Source organism: Falco rusticolus, chromosome 2 (assembly GCF_015220075.1).
Source record: "Falco rusticolus isolate bFalRus1 chromosome 2, bFalRus1.pri, whole genome shotgun sequence".
NCBI classification, from domain to species: Eukaryota; Metazoa; Chordata; class Aves; order Falconiformes; family Falconidae; genus Falco; species Falco rusticolus.
The window spans coordinates 54838392-54856425 of NC_051188.1; the positions used below are offsets into that span (position 1 = coordinate 54838392).

The window sequence follows — 18034 nt, forward strand, 5'->3', positions numbered from 1 at the left end:
AGGGCAATTTTAATTGACCTTTTCTAAATACTACCTCCCGGGCAGCTGACAAAGTCTCTTTTCCCTGTGATTGTATTTGTTAGAAAATATGAAAGTCAAGGTTTGTTTTAAATTACTGGCTTCCCGCATTTAGTTACATTATGAAAAATTTGGGTCAGTCTTAACCTTGTTAAGCAAGCTAATGAACTGCCCCCCTCAACATTTGTTCCAATATTGTTGGAACATTTTAATTGCCTCTTTTTAATTGCCTCACTTTTCCCACATACTTTCAGCCAGTCAGCCCCAGCTACATGGTTAAAACAAAAGCGATAGGGGAAACCTTGGCTTCAAAGTTAAGTGGTGCAAATTGGTTCACATTTGCATGCCTCTGTCACTATGTAGAGTGAACAGTGCCTTCCACATTCATGCACAAACTAAATTTCTTTTTTCTAGCAGGCATGAGTAAGCTTGAATCTGGCGTGGGGGTGGGTGGGAAGGGCTGTTATGTGCTAGGTTTTAGCACCTCTTCCTCCTTCCACAAAAAAGTGTGTTATCATGATCATCATGTCAAATTTCAGCTGGGCTTTGTGTTGTAATTGCCAGCAAAGCAGTGGTACATAAACTGGCTGCAGACAGGGCTGAGAACTCACAGCAGGGTGGGCAAATACACAAGAACCCCATGTGGAAGGAGGCATCAGAAACACAGTGCTCATCCAGCCACTCTGAGGGTCTCTGGAGCACAGTCTCTGCAGCTGCAGGTTTCTTACAAACACAGTGCAAACTGTATGAAATCTTTGGGCATTCCAGCAAGCAACACATTTACAAATGGGAAAGGTTATGCTGTCAGCACTTTGCTCACAGCCCATTGCAAGGTTATGAGAATTCATCCTTAAATGTATAACTGGCATTTTTTGAAAAATAACTAGAATGTCAGTAGGTGGAGGTGTCCAAGTTTCTGCCTGTAAAGTCAGCCCATATTACTAAGTCAACAAGGTGAACTTGCTGTGAGAATTAGCATTCACTGTTTGCCAAGTTTTCCAGGCCTTTATTTCAGGGAATGGAATGGTGCTGATCACAAGGAGGGGGCCATGCACCAGAGAATGTGGGAGTGACATTGTTTGCAGGTACCTATTCCACATGCTAATGGAAAGGTTTCGCTCCCATCATGATAAATCCATGTCTATCTGGGCCACTGAGCTGCTCCTCCAAGAGAGGTACCATGTTTATGAATAATTCCAGCAACATTTTAAAGCAATTTAGAGTTTGGCTTTATGGTGTTTTCTGTGTGATGACAGTGTGGAAAGGATTGTAGATGTCAATTATTTTATCTTTTAAAGAGAGAGATTATATTTTATATACATTTCTTGATCCATTGCATAGATTGGAATGCTGTTACCATGAGTTTACAAGACCTCTAAGGCTGAATAACTACACATAAAATAGTAATATGAGAGCATCCTGTTAAGAATAAAGAAACTATAAAATGATCCAGATGCAGCTGCATCTCAGAATTACTTCATGTGCTGGCTGCTAAACATCTTGCAAATGTGTTGACTCCTCTTGAATGCAGTTCTTGTTAACTGTACACTAATTCCTATTTGTATGCAGTGGCTATGTAAATTTTCTTTTTATAAGGTTGGGATTTTTTTCCCCTGGCAAATTGGACTTGTATACAAGAGATCTTGATGATGTTATGATTCATAGGAGGAACCAATATAGTACATGCAGATAGGCATGCCAATCAATGCAAAACAGTATTGTGAATCTCAGGTGGATGTCTGAGACCCTCTTACAGCTTAAAAGAAACAGAAAAACCTCTTAATAAACTTTTTTCTCTGAATATGAAATTCAAAAGAATGTTTCAGTGTTCTATCCAGTGAGCATTCCACATTTTTTGTAATAGCTGTTCTTGTACTGTTTGTAACATATCTCAGTATGCTGACTGTGCATTAGTTCTGACCTGGCAAAGGCCTAAAAGCATACTCGGCTTTAAATCTGAGGTGCTAATTCAAAACTAGGATAATCACAAATACTTTTCTAAATCAGAGCCATGGCCTCCACAAGTAAAATGTAATATTTATATTTAATTTGCAGAAATATCTTTTTCTCTTTTTAAAGTGAGTTTTGTTGATGCTTTCACACAGTTGTTTCGGAGTGTTTAGCTACTATTCAGCAGAAGACTCATAGAGAAGATATGTATTTTTTCTACAACCAGTGATTCAAGGCTTTTAGCAGACCAGTGCAAGATGACATCCTTATCAAAATTAATGTTAAATAATTACTGCCCAGAGAGTACTGTCATGCTCATTGTTATGGCAGCATTAGTAGGGATTAAACATAAAATGTATTTCATTCCATTTTTTTAAAAGAAAAAGATTGTGAAGTCTAAATTTTTCCTATTTTAAATAACAACAATGGTTCTTTTTGAGGCTAGTATGCTCAAGAATGGGGGCTAATATGGTATTTACAATAAACTGATTGAAAAAACTATGTAGACTGATGTTTTGCTAAAAGTGAAATTTTTCTAATTTTTGAGAAAAGCCTGAATCTCTTTAATGCAAGTTGTTACTCCCTCATTGCAATCACTAAATTAGGATTCATTTTTGCATATTACATAGATTCCATTAAAGCTAAGAGTTTTAAAAGCAGCTAGAGATTTGTGCAGTATAGTCTGAGACACCACAGAAGTAGTATTTCCTGAATTCTGAAACTACTCAGCAGTTCCTAAAAAATTTGGACTCTGAAATGCTCATTGTCTGGGCATCTGGATCCTCTACTTAGTTTTCATAATCTTAGCTTAATGTTTAATAGTAATTAGACACCTCAGAAATAGCTTAAAATTACTATCTTGAGCCAGAGGTGGGTTTTTTCTAGAATATATAAACTATACTTAAGGAAACTCCAGGCTATCTAGAGCATGGGCATGCCTAGACTTCTGATCTATATTTGTTTCACTAGGCTTTATAAGCTGACCTGATAGTTTTGGGAAGTTCTTTTTCTCCTTATTTTGAAAGTATTTGTGTGTTTACACTTAGTTTCACAGCATATTTTTTTTTCCCCAGAGCAGTTTGGTAGCATGAGCACCAGATTGGAGTGTCTTGCGAACCAGCAGCTTGGTGATTAGAGGGGAAAATCTTAGAATAAAGCTTGTTTCTACTGATTTTCCCTTTCTTGCTTGTTCATTGTTTTGTTTCTCCTACATCAAGCCAAGCCGAAAACATTGAATTATTATTAATTATGAATTGTCCTATCTGTAAAAATTGGGCTAGTGGCCTTATAAGAACAGAATATAGAAGAATATCTGTACAATAGAAAGTTTATGACACCACACATATAGTACTAGAAACATGCCTTTTCGAATGGTTATCTGTAAAATACAGGGGGAAATAAAGAAAGAGCATAGGGGACTTCTTTGAAATATATGAAAAATGCAGAAATAAGTATTTTATTTCTAAAGAATAGCAGATAGCAACTTCCAGACTCAAAAAGGTTGCACTAGATGAAAAGGGATTGAGTATTGATAAATAGATGTGAATTGATCATAAAATGAAACTACATAATTGCTCAGATTCAAGTGGTTGTAACTGGGTTGTGTTTAGTTCAGTCTGAAACTGATCTGGCCACAGACTACTTTGAATTTAAAACATGTTCCCAGTGTCCATGCGGCAACAGTCTAAGAATGGAACAGCGATGAAGACTCAAAGGAATCTTAGAATAATATTTAGAAGCAATTAAAATATACTGTGTGGGAAGATACTGAAGGAGTTAAGTCTATTTCTTTAAGAAAAAAACAGTGTAAAAGGTGATTTATTCATAGATTTTATACACATGTGGGGAACAGCAGCCTGATGATCGAAGAGGCTTGCTTTTAATTGACTAAGATACATGAAGATCCTTTGGCTGGAAGCTGAAACTACGCAAATTTGGGCTCTATTCACTACACACATTTGTGATTGCGAGGGTAATTATCCATAGAAACAGCTATTCAAAGGTTACGATGGCCTGCCTAGCACTTGAAATTTTGAATATTAAATTGGGTATTTTTTGAAATAGCTTTTTCAAAAAGCTCTGCTGCATTTTTAACCCAGTTATTTGACTTGAAGGAATTCATTGCAAGAAGACTTTTGGCTGTTTTGCTAGTCTTTAAAACAGATGACTGCAATGGCCCTTTCAGGGTTTAAAGTGCTGTCAATAAAAAGGGAAAGAAATTAACAGAACTATTTTAATAAGCCTATGTGAAAACTTAGCCTGATCACATTCATTTACTAAACATTATGGCCACACTTTGAGCACCCAGATAAGATGGCACAGAATAGGTTCATTGAGGGGTACTTGTCTTGAATTAGTTTTTGTCATATTTCAGTCCTATGCTCAAAGGAACTGAAAGACCCTCAGAATAAGTTAATGTGCTGTAAATTAATAGCAGCTATGTGACCTACGTGGGCTGTCTGATATTATTATGAATGATTATTTTTAAGAATTAACAATAATAAAAATCTAAGTTTATAATATATAAGCCCTTAGTCCTACACTGTTGACTCCATGTGCTGGATGCTATATGAATGCAGGTTTTCCTTTCACAGACTCTCTGCATGAAGGGACAAATCTCCATCTTGCTTTGCCCACATACTATACCAGGACAAACCAAATCTCTGCAAAGTAAAGCCTGTGCCTCATATTGTTTCTAATTAAGGGAGATTGTTTCCCATCCAGGCTAAGTGGATTTTGTCAGCTGTGTCTAGGGCCTGTGACAGGGAAAATCCCTTCCTACTGCTTTTAATTTTATAAGGTAAATTAGATCTTTAGATCATGGAAGGCATGATCTCCAGGACCTCATCTCTGGGGTATGCCTGGTGGTAAGATGCAGGGCCTTCCAGTTTACCAGACAGGAGCTGTAGAGCTGTACCACAGAGTTCAACCTAAATTAAAGCAACAAAATGCACTGTTGGGAGTTCTGAAGCATACACAAATTTGGAAATAGGATTTGGCAAAGTGTACCATCCAAAATGTAAGGCATGTAAGGTATGCCTCTGTATTCACAAAGAAGGCATTACCATTTACCATTGGTGACTGGGCAAACATGGATATTTGAATGAGAGGAACAAATTCTTATTTATGAATGTCAGATTACATAAGTAATTTGAATATCATTTATGACTTTAAGGTTTAAACAAGCACCAACCTAAATGTATGCCCAAAAGTTGTTATGAGCATTTAAATAAATTACATCATCCTCAGTACTTCAAATAATCAGGTCACTTATTTCAGCACAAGTAATGATATAGGAGATTTGAAAGAGTCATTTGTTATTTAAAACCTTGCATAGGATATTAATATTACTTATGTAAATTGCATTTGGAAATACATAGAATCATAGCATCATAGAATGATCTCAGTTGGAAGGGACCTTAAAGATCATCTAGTTTATTATAGCAAGGTAATCCATACAGTAATGTGTCATGTTGAACATACTGTTGCATTTGCCTCTAGGTGGGAAACATCTAAAACTTTGTCTTAGCTCATCCTTTTTACCACAAAAGTTATATTGTAACAAATGATGATTGTACTCTGTTTGCTGAGAAGGAGCAGTATTTTTTTATGTTGAAAGCAAAAGCAAGACAGAGACAAGGTTCTGTGGGAGACTGTAGACACTCAATTATCATATATTTGGAAATACTTAGTAATCACTTGTGTGCAGGCTTCTACAAAGCTTTTGTTGATGTTCTAGGTGCAACACAAAACAGCATTTTCAGTCCTCTGCCCATTATAAAAGGGAAAAAAAGGTTGAAATTACTGATAAATATGCAGTTGGCTTCATAACAGTTAAAATTCAATGCATTTTAAAGGCAAATGTTTGAAATTTCATTCAATATCAGCAAAGTAAAAGTTCAGCTGTTCCTTACAGGGCCTTTAAGTAATTCAAAGAAAAACAAGAGGAGAAAAAAAGGCAAATAGGTAACTATTTTTAAGTAATCAATGTAATTTCAGAAACATCCATAACTTATTTATTTTCTTATGCATTTGTAAGTTTCAAATATACTGCTACTGAAATAAATACTAATGTAGGGTACATATCTCAGGGAAGAGGCACTGGCTGATTTGATGTAAAACCCCCTGAGCATCCAGCTTTTTGCAATAAAGCTTACAATTTTGACCTGTGCTATTTGCAGGGTCTGTGCTATTTGCAAGCTATGGAGGCTCATGGTCAACACTAGCACCTTAAAGGGCAGAGTTATTATGTGCTGTCATCTTGTCCACCACAGGAAAAGGAAACTATATCACATAACTTTTAATACTGCAAGATGTGATTGCACAGGTCCTTAGCAAGGTGCAGACCGAACATACGTCCTTTGGACCCTTCACTCACAAGCTGTCTCTGGACAGGTGCACTAATTTTGTTTCATTATCCTAATATGTGGCTCTGTTTACATCCTGCTTTTGAGCAAAGGTTCAGCTGTGGGCTTGGCCTTACCAGGTGGAAATACATCCACGTTCAGCAGGGAGGCAGGTGGCGGCAGATCCTCCAGGTTGTGGCAACCATTAGTAACTGTCACTTTTCGGCTCAGAGCTGCATAGTTTTCTGGTTCCAGATGGCTTCTTTTAAGCACTTGCATTTAGCCCTTATTCTTGATTGCTGGGGTTGGTCAGTTCTCAGGAGCAGTGTGGGAATGCCTTTGCATGGCGGGGCTCGGGTGTCAGCCTGGATGCTGCACAATTAGTTCCCAGCTGGGATAGGAGCCTGATGATACTTGTCCTCTTCCTCTGCTCTGTTCCTGCAAGCCTTTCGGTTTCATCAATGGTCTCAGATTAGAGAAAAGGCAATTAGCAATTGTCTCCCATGAATAGAAAGGATGGAAAGTGCTTCATGTAGCCATGTCCTCTTCTATGTTGGGAAAGGACAGATGAGAGCTGAGATTTTCCATCCACCATGTATGTCAGAGCTTGACATGGATGGCAGGTTTGCCTTGACTCCAGAGATTTCAGAACAGGAGCTTAAGAGTTTAGCAATCAAACGGTGTGCACACAAATTAAGATTTAAACCCAAACTGTGGCCCACTGCAAATATATTATACTGTAGCAAATATTATAAAACTGTACACATCAATAGTTATCTAAATAACACTGCAACAGTCATTTAGCCTTTAGTTCTCAGCCAGAGCTTTTGTCCCTTCTAACATTTTCTTTTTTCCCTGCTCCCCCCCCGCCCCAATCCCTTGCATGCTTTCTTCCACTTATGTGTTTTATCGGACATTGAATCCTCTAATTATTCCTTTTCCCTTACCCACTTTATTAACTACACCTTGAGCCTTATCTCCAGTGTTATTTAAGTTTTGCTCATCTGTTATTTTCTCAGCCACTGTATTCTTCTCTCTTGAACTTGACTGCAAACCCTCTGATTGCAACTGAAGACTATTTTGGATAGGAGCTTTCACACTATGAATAAACTTTTTTATGAAAATTATTTTTCCAACATAGTGTTCTTTCACACTGAGATTATTTTATATTCCTGAACTGCTTTTTTGCCCACTCCTCTGGTTCCTTTCTGCTATGATCCCTCTTTAATTAAGATTTTATGCCCTTTATCCTATTTGTTTCTTTCCATTCAGTAATTGATCATTATTGCATTTGTCCAAATAAATGTGTGGCCTGTGTGACAAGTAGGACATCCTAAAGTCAGTAACAGATTCTGATTTCTGTTTTTCCACTGCCTATACCATTGCCATCACCCTTAAATCAATGTTTCCCCGTTCAATTTGCAAGCTATGAATATTATTATTTTCCTATTGTCTATATATACTTTCACTTTGAAAAATATGAGTATTTAAATTCCTTTCTTGTGGACTTCTCAAGAATTATCTTACTCTCAAGTGCTAGATTCTTCTCTTAGTTTCAAACATCAGAAATCACTTCAGAGTTCAAATCAGTATCACTTTTTCGGAGCTCCAGATGCATTCTCTTCCTGCTGTATCGATTGTCAAGCTGTCGGTAAAGAAATTGGAAGCAATTGCTATTATCCATAGATATATTATGGACTTCTCTTCTTTAATTTCATCTGGTCAAATGCGCAATAGATTCTCTTTCCAGAAAAGTAGTCCTACTGTCCTCACTGATCATTTTGTACCAGTGTTTTAAGAGGGGCTGTTCTTTGCAGTTGTCCTGTGTTGAAAACCACTGTGCTATTTACAGGTTCCTGTGTAGTACTTGTTTTAAGGTTAACAAAACTGGACCTGCTCCATTTCAGTCAGATTTATAGTGAAGATAATTTTTCTTAACTTCAAGATAAAAATACTCTTACAATATCAGTATGAAACACTTTTGGTCTCACTTTATCATTTTCTGCCTTCCTTTGCCAGGGGAAAAGGCAAGTAACGTAGTATTGCCATCCTGTTATTCCTTCCTCCTATGAAACACCTATTTCTACTGTAGATGGCAGTTAACATTGTCCCACTTTATCTCAATTAACGTAGCGGGAGGAAATTATGTGTCCTGGGGAGCTGCTGTGTATATAGTCTCTTTCTCTATTAGGCTAGTGAGTGGGTTGCACTTGAAGTTATAGCATGCTTTCTTTCCTCCACTTGAAGGTCAATAGGACTGCCGGATTGTTAGATAATGTCTTTTTCCACTACCCTCATGAAGTTCAAAATCCCACTTCTCAGAAGGGAAGAAACTCAGGAGCAAACTGAGTCTCCTTGACTTTTCCTGCCCGCCCCCAATCTGTCTTTTTGATGAAGAACAGTAAATTATTATAGCTAAATTCTTCCACTCATAGCTAAATTATTAGTGCTGCTTGCAAAGCAGACTGCCTGAATAGGAATGGCAGAATGTGAAATGTCATCTGCAGAATGGGGTATACATCATGGTCACCAAGACTCCGTTAAAACAAACTTTCTCATAAGTAGTAATAGATACACAATAAAATCATGAAAGGAGCTTACTCAGACAAATGATCAGGGGCATGGAACACCTTTCCTATGAGGAAAGGCTGACAGAGTCAGTTATTCATCCTGGAGAAGGAAGAGAAGGCTCCAGGGAGACCTTATTGAGGCCTTTCAGTATTTAAAGAAGCTTATAAGAAAGATGCGGACAGGCTTTTTAGTAGGGCATGTTGTGATAGGACAAGAGGTAATGGTTTTAAAATAAAAGAAGGTAGATTTAGACTAGATATAAGGAAGACATTTTTCACAATGAGGGTGGTGAAACTCTGGAACAGGTTGCCCAGAGAGGTGGTAGATGACCCATCCCTGGAAGTGTTCAAGGCCAGGTTGGACAGGGCTCTGAGCAACCAACCCATTCTAGTTGAAGACCTCCCTGCTCGTTGCATGGGGGGTTAGACTAGATGATCTTTAAAGGTCCCTTCCATCCCAAACTGTTCTGTGATTCTATGATATAAAAATAGAACCCAAACCAGTAATTTTCTCACATTTCCAAACATATAAACCCCTATCTTGCTAGAAATTATGAATATTAGCCACTCTTCAAATTTTCTAAGTCACCTAAATATGAAAACAAACATATTTTCCTGTTCATTAAAGGGTAAGGAGACAAAAAAAAAAAAATTGTCTCCTCCTCTATTTGGAGTGGATATTTAGATTTGAAAGTCTACCTTCTATGTTTTATTAACAAAAGTATTGAAATATTGGTATCAGATGGCACTGAAGAGATCCTCACAAAATAAACACTTTCTTATAACCTACAGATTATAAGGTATGTTAAGCACATATAAGTCATTTAATTCATACTTTAGTCTTCTAATTAGATGTTTATGTAAAATTATCACAGTCCATTAACATAAGAATTTTTCCTTATTATTTTTCCTAAATTTAATGATTTTTATTTCATATTCTGTGTTGGTGAATTATACCTTCAAAAGCAGATACACAGTAAGGTTAGGGAAGTAAGAAAATACCTGTGAAAAATAATGTAACTAAACTACAAGTAACAGGTAAGGCACCACTTTTCCAACTTTGTTGTCTAAAGTTAGGAGGAAAAGTCTTATAAAGTAAATGTGACTTGGTTTTCAGAGAAATTGGAAAGTTGTCACCTAATGATCATAGAAACTGGCAGGACTGACCATTTTTGAAAAGCGGGACATACTTATTTAGGAATAGAAGTACAAATTTGATCTCTCTTTCTCCATCTAAGCAAATGGTGGAGTCAAAGAGTGACTCTTGCAGAATCCCATTAAAGTTTCCTATTTGTTTTTATGCATTTTTGACTGTACCATTCCCCCTCCTTAGAAAACTAACTTGCACATATTGGGGTTCTGACCCTGGGAATGGCAGAGCAGGATCTTGAACTCAGTGTGTTTCTAGAAGGCTAAATCATTCAGTCTAAAACCATTACTCCTTGTCCTATTACTGCATTCCCACATAAAGTCCCTCCTCATCTTTCCTGTAGGCCCCCTTTAAGTACTGGAAGGCAACTATAAGGTCTCACCAGAGTTTTCTCTTCTCTAGGCTAAATAATCCCAATGCTCTCAGACTGTCTTCATATGGGAGGTGCCCCAGCCCTCTGATCATCTCCATGACCCTTTTCTGGACCTGCTCAAGGAGGTCCATGTCTTTGTCATGTTGGGGGGCCCAGAGCTGAATACAATACTCCAAGTGGGGTCTCAACAAGAGCAGAGTAGAGGGGAAGAATCACCTCCCTCAGCCTGCTGGCCACGCTTCTGATACAGCCCAGGATACAGTTGGCTTTCTGGGCTGCAAGTGCGCGTTGCTGGCTCATATTCGATTTTCCATCCATGCAGAGCTGCTCTCAATTCACTCAATCCCAGCCTGTATTCGTGTTTGGGATTTCCCCAACCCAGGTGCAGGACCTTGCACTTGGCATTGTTGATCTTCATGAGGTTTGGACAGGCCCACCTCTCAAGCTTGTCAAGGTCCCTCTGGATGGCATCCCTTTCCTCTCGAGTGAACCACACCACTCAGCTTGGTGTCATCCACAAACTTGCTGAGTGTACATTCAATCCCACTGTCCATGCCCCTGACAAAGACGTTAAATAATATTGGGCCCAATACAACCCCTGATGGACACCGCTTGTCACACTGGTCTCCATCCAGACATCGAGCTGTTGACTATGACTCTTTGAGTGCAGCCATCCAGTCAATTCCTTATCCACCAAATGGCCCATCTGTGAAACAGATGTCTCTCCATTTCAGGGACAAGAATGTTGTGTGGGACAAGCATCTAATGATCTGTACAAGTCCAGGTAGATGATGGCAGTCGCTCTTCCCTTATCCACCAATGCTGTAACACTGTCGCAGAAAGTCACTAGATTTGTCAGGCACGATTTGCTCTGTGTCATGTCACCAAGCATCTCTGTTTTCCGTGTGCCTGAACATAGTATCCAGGGAGATCTGCTCCATGATCTTGCCAGGCACAGCAGTGAGACTGACTGGCCTGTATTTGCATGGGTCTTCCTTTTTCCTTTTTTTAAAAATGGGCATTACGTTTCCCCTTTTCCAGTAAGTGCGAACTTCACAGTGCTGCCACAACTAGTCAAATACGATGGATAGTAGCTTAGTAATTTCATCTGCCAGTCCCCTTGGGATTCTCAGGTGTATTTCATCAGGTCCAATGGACTTGTGCACCTTCAGGTTCCTTAGATGTTCTCAAACCTGATCTTCTCCTACAGTTGGCAGCATGTCATTCTCCCAGTCCCTACCTTTGGACTCTGTAAATTGGGTGGCATGGCTAGAGCATGGGCTGGTGAAGACAGGCAAAACAATTATTGAGTCCACAATTTCAATGTCCACAATGGACGTTAAACAACTCTAGAGATAGTTTCTTTTAACATATGGGTATTATCACTCACTCACGTTTCTACTTACTGAATATCAACCTTCTGCAATCTGGAGGGGGACCCCACTGACCAACTTCTAAAGAATTTTTTGCAAATTTTATCTGAAATAATGTGTTGATTGGATCCTGAATCATCTGGAACACTAGCTCCAGCTGTCTTTGGAACCAGTGTTCATGTGACGTAAAAATTAAGCAAAGCAAGCTTACTCATTTACATATTTTGCATATTTATAAAATCACCATTTTCCTGTATCAGTAGAAATCTGGGTGCAGATGCAAATCAGCCCAGCTCCATTGATTTTAAAGGATCTGATAAGATTGACACCAGCTGAGATTTTGGTCTGCTGTGGTATCACATAAAGCCAGGAAACTTGATGTGGCAAATTGAAGTGGTTTAGATCTTCTCTTGAGATGCTTCTGCACAAGACTACTAATTTCAAATCCATTAAACTTTACAAGCAAAAGAGCTGGGATAAAGCAAAAGCAACACTGAACCCATGAAATAAGCCTAAAACATTATTTCTAGCAGAGAGTACCGGGACATAATAATTAAAAGCTGCCACAGTTTATGAAGTTACAATGCTGTGGCCACTGCATAGGTGGAATTGTACCTCCAAGATAGATTTCTATTGGAATATTATTTCTTGATTTACTTTTCAGCTTCCCCTGCAGCTGGAGACTCTCTCTCAGTTTTAATGAAAATAAAAACACAGCTGGGTCGGAACATCATCTCTTGGAAAACAATGAATTCTTCACACTTCATGGAATAACATAAATAAAGAAAAACCACAGTAGGGTATCAAAGATTACACAGAGGAGTCAGTGACTGACAGAAATAGAGGAAGGAGCTCCAGCTGAAAACACAAGCTTGGGGAAACAGTCTCAGGGGAGGTTTTCCTGAGGAATGCCAGGGGTGACTCAGAGCACGGTTTCCTGGGGAAGGGATGAGGTGTGTAACCACAGCTGCACCAGTGTGCTGGCTCACATTGTTCTGGGCACCTGCAAAAGCCAGGACACACCTGCAGCATTTGAGAAGAGATTCAAATGTGGTAGCTGTTCTTAACCTAATCCTAATGGACTTTACTGCAGGCATTTCCTTACACATATGTGCATGAGTGCGCATGTACACATGTATTATATATGAGATGTACACATGTGTCCATTAAGGTTGTTTGTATGGTTGCCAAAAGTTTTAGTGTTATGTTAAACAGGTGGGAGTAGTGTATTACTGACACGACTGCTTGATAGATTAATAGATTTAAAGTTTGGGTTTATAAAGGGACACTATCAACTTGAAATCTCACTTGCATCTGAAAGTACTTTTGCTGTTGCAAGGCATACGTAAAGTTATGATAACTGTAAGGTAATAGAGGTTGAAATATTTAACCTGTTCTTCTGTTTATTTAGCGTGTTTGACAGCATTTCTCATACAGTGGGTTTCCCCAGCTGCTCAGTGTCACCTTTAGTTGTAGAGATCTTGTTGAAAACAAAGACAAAAATCGTTCTCAAGGGGAACGTTTTTCTGCCTTTCCCTCTTTACTACCTGTCACAAACCCAGGAATATTTTTAAACAGAGCTTTAAATGTAAGCATGAAAAAAGCTGATGAAAATTATATTATTTGTGTGCTTTAACAAAATAACGTTTCTGTAAAGTCCTCCACTAGATCAGGCCCACTGCCAGGGTAATTAATGGGCAGATGTAGTCCTTGAAACTACTTTTAACTCATCTCATGAAACTGATTCGATTTTAATTTTATAATCTCCCTTTAATGGTGCTTATTGGACAGTCAGTGCTGGTTAATAGGAATATTCCCTTCTTTGCCAGGAACCAGTTTCATGTAAGGTATTAAATGGATATTGCAGACCTCGTGCCAGATATTATGGATACCTGAGAATTTATTATTACCTTCATATATGCAGTAGTCCCTTGAATAATATCTTTGAAATTTGAAAAAATGTTGCATTATTTTTCAAATATGTGGAGATATTGCAGAAGGAAATAGTGCTATCATTACAAATGTAACAATGCAGCTTACATTTCTTCCATTTTTACAGCTGAAAATGAGCGCTGTTCTACGATTATGATATCTTCTGATCCTTTTTATGTGACAGAAGGGCATATTTACATTTTATCCATCATGATGAACTAAAAGCAAGCCTCAGGAAGTGCTTGCATTTGCTATAGATGACCTTTGGTTTACACTAGAAAGAAACTGAGACTTTGGTGCTCCCAGGATGGATTGCTTTTTATAAGCAGAGCTGTCTCCTTACAGCTGTGTTTGAGATCTGGTTTGAGCGTGGTAATGATTAAAATATGTAGAGGAAAGGAGGCAAGTGATTCTGAGAAGGAAATGGACTGAAGTTTATTTTTTCTTGAAACAGTGTGAGATTTGGCTCTGCACTGTACCTTCACAACAGAACCTTTATTATACTTTCAGAACTGGCAGTTTTACCATCAACTTCCCACACTCAGTTTTTCAGCAACATCTCTTTTTATTTTTTATCTTCTTTCTTATTTTAAATTGCCCTTTAAAAAAAGACTGCCGGCACTTTCTAGCCATATTTAAAATTGGCAGGTCAAGGAAATAAAAGATAGAATTTCTTTTATTTTTCCTCTCTTATTGGATTTTTGGCTCACTTTAAGCAAAGTCTTCCCCAAATGATGGAATATTACGCCATTACTTGTAAATGGAGCAATTGCAGTTTGTCAACCAATTAGTTGCAAGCAATTTGTTCAGTAAGATTGTGGGAGGAATGACCATGGAGTGAATGAGCTGCGTGGAAAGAGCGATGGCTGTAATGGGAATGGACTACGAATTACTTCATTGTGAACAGAAAGGCTTCTGTTAATCTGTTCAGAAAAAAGAGCAAAGCAGCCTGTTTGCCACTTCCTGTACGGTTTATTTCCTTTTCTTTTTTTTTCTTCTTTTTTTTTTTCAATGTGGTTCAGGTCTCAGAGACCATTTGCTATCTTGGCTTTAGTTAATGTCTCTATCTCCATTACTTAAATAATTTACAAATTCCCAGAGTTCAGGATAGTTAGGAAGAGCTTGAATTGCTTCTTGGTTTCAGTTTGGCTTCAAAATAATAACAATAATGTGCACTGTTTTATTAGTTACATAGCAGTCAAAGTACTGTTAGACAAGATGTGAACTTACTGTCACAGGATCAACTTAGATAATAAAAAAAAGAGAAAACAGGAAATACATACTTTATTAATTTGTTATTTAAATGGCACATCTTAAAAGGCTGTTTGCTTCAGTGGATCCAAAATATAATTTATATGTTATGTTTGCTTTATAGCATTAGGTTGCCTAAAGCAATAACACCCAACAGCTGAAATAAAATGTGTTGTCAAGCAAATAGTGAAAGAGGGAATTAAAGGGAACACCTGTGTCTTGTTATTACAAATCATATCCATGCTGGACTTGTAATAGCCTAAATAATACAAATTTAGCTAGAGGTAACAAAGCAGATGGAAACATCTGTATATTCTATGCAGTGACAGTTACTGGATGGTAGAGTTTCTGGCCCTTGTTTTCCCCTCAGAAAACATAATTTGCATAGTAGTTTTCATCCTTTGCAACTTTAACCCTTGAAAAACTTTGTCTGATGAAGTTTATATTGGAAGATTAGTACAGGGAGACACTCTGGTCCTGATATAAATACAGAGATACAGATATAAGTCATGTAAATGTCTTATGACATAAACAGTGAACATACTGATTGCCATTAAGTGGAAAATAAAACTTAAAAGCTTCCTTGAATGTACCAATTTCTCATGAAGTGAAAAAACTCAGAGGAAAAGGTGTTGCGATGACAGGTATGGCTGAGATAACAAACAGCACATCAGCTCCTGTCCCATTCTAGTCAATGTGGCCCAAGGAATGGGGAAACCATTCAGCTGGGCAGGTGTTGGTGTCTATTTTAGTGTGAGCTGAGTATCTCTGCACCCTCCATGAGCTGCATTGACCAGGTCCTCCTCTAGCTGTCATGGGAGCTTGGACATTGACCTCACTTACAGATGCTTAGGCTGTAAGACATCTTAGACTGAGTGTCTGAAACCCAAAGCTGAATGCCACTTTTGTAGTTCCCTTACAGATTCAGTGCCTAACATCACAGCATCTGCAGTACGTCACCCTAACTCTAGCTTAGCTTTTAAAAGAATTTTGTTAGAAGCTGCTTGACCATGGTGGGAAAAGATTTTCTTCTGCTAGAGTCACTCATTTTTGTACCTAATGTCTGCTCCAGCCAAGATTTCCTTGGAGAATGGAAAGATACCCCAAAACAACAATAAAAACAGATCATATGCAATGTTTGAAGCATGCCAGACCTTGAAATGAAAATGAAATATGAGACTTTTTGTAAGATGTATTTCAGTGAAAATTCTGCAAAGGAGAATTCTTAAAATGTGTCCCCTCTTTATAAAATATTTAAAGGAACCAGTGCAATTAATCTCTTGAGATCCACATTTTCTTTTTCATTCCTCTAAGGTTTAGCATTAAATATGATTTCTTGTTTTTTCAGCTGGAAAGTGTTCTTTGTCAGCAGGCTGAGGTGATTGCACACTGGGCATGTTGGGCCAGAATAGCTCTAAGATGCTACAATGGCAGATGCTCAATGAAATGTTGAAGTAGATGAATTTAACAATAAATGGGATGATGAAAAATACTTTTCTGGGTATGCTTAATTACATGTATTATGCTTTTTGAAACACGAAAGTGTTCTAAGAGAATAGATTTGGAGTGTGACTAAGAACTGACTTCTTGCCTATAAGGATAAGTGAAGCTTCTAAACTGCTGTTCTGCTTCACTTGTTGTTTACATCTAATGCTTCCAAAGAAAATGTTGCCTAATGCACCTATCCAATTGTGGAACTTACTTCTGACAAAATAATTTCTTCCTCAGACCATCTATGCAGTCCATGATGGCATTCATGTTTCTATATTCATTTCTGTAACTTTGTGACATAGGTATAATGGCTTTAGATGTTACTGCTGTTCTCATAAATACAGAATCCTTTTTTAAATTCTCCCAGCGTAGTTGTCTCAGTGAATTCTTACAGATGTTCTACAAAGGTACAGTTTTGCTTAACTTGATGGCTTTGAGTTGCTTTCTGGGTATAGCTGTGGGTAAGCACACTCACTGTTAAGATATTCTTCTGATGCAAGAAGAATATTGTAATTGTAGAAACTAATTTATTTTATTTGAGCTTTTCTCATCATTCTACTGACTTTATTAGTAAAAAGCTAAGTCATGCACTCTTCTATTCTTCGTCCAGCTATTGAGCATGTTATATAATAAAAAGGAAACATAGTATTAATGAAATTACATTTCTTAATGTATTATTCACCGATCTCCAGGGTTTCAGTGCTATTTTGTATTGCTAAACACTTACTGTATTCATTATTTAACATCCAACAAAAATGCAGATAAACCAGGCCATTTGGGTGGTAGATCAGAAGGCAGAGAACATGAATTAGCCAAGGAATGTCTTTTCATATCAAATCTTATTATGCACTACCAACAAATTTTCAGAAACACTGAAAAGAACAAATCTCTGTTTTAAAAAATGCTTTGCATCTGTTGCATGCTCACCTGCTCATCTTCCTCATTTGGAAGGTAGCCGTGGCTCTGTCCCAACCTTTAGGCTGAAGGACCACCTCCCTATTTTCCAAGCTTCCTTACTCTCCATTTCCAAGATACTAAACACCTCTGTAGATCTCTCAGTCTCTGCTTATACATTACCCATACATATCAATGACAGCTGTCATCTTGTTCTGTGGCATAATGCTGCCCGGTGTACTTTGCCAACAGATTCTGTTTATGAGCCTTTCTGTACTGTTCTTTACACCCTTGGTAGCATCCAATCTGGTAAAGCTGATGAAGGCAGGAAAACCATAGAAAAGGAAAAAGAATTAAAACAATAGTAATGCTTTCTCTAATGCAGTGAAGTTTACTGTTGAAAAAGGGAAGTACAATGTCTTCTGTGGTTTGTGTCACTTGTGTATGGCAGAACCCAGGATCCATACCTCACATATTGCCTAAATGCCTACAGTAATGACACTGTCCAGTTACCCTTTTTATAAAAACTGGGGGTTTTGTCTAAATCCTGTGCCATTGGTTATGGATGGGCTATGCCCACTTACAGCTTTAATACCCACTCTTCGTGTTTCAGTTAGGGTGTAACACTCCTTTAAGGACTTCAGTCTTCTAAAGCTTCATGATAGGTTGAGATGCCCATGGTAGCT

General features: G+C 38.0%; 1 protein-coding gene across 1 annotated transcript in view; it reads left to right on the forward strand.

Moving 5' to 3' along the window:
- Window positions 1-18034, forward strand: part of GPC6 (glypican 6) — a 774486-nt gene that overhangs the window by 439102 nt on the left and 317350 nt on the right. The window lies entirely within an intron of this gene.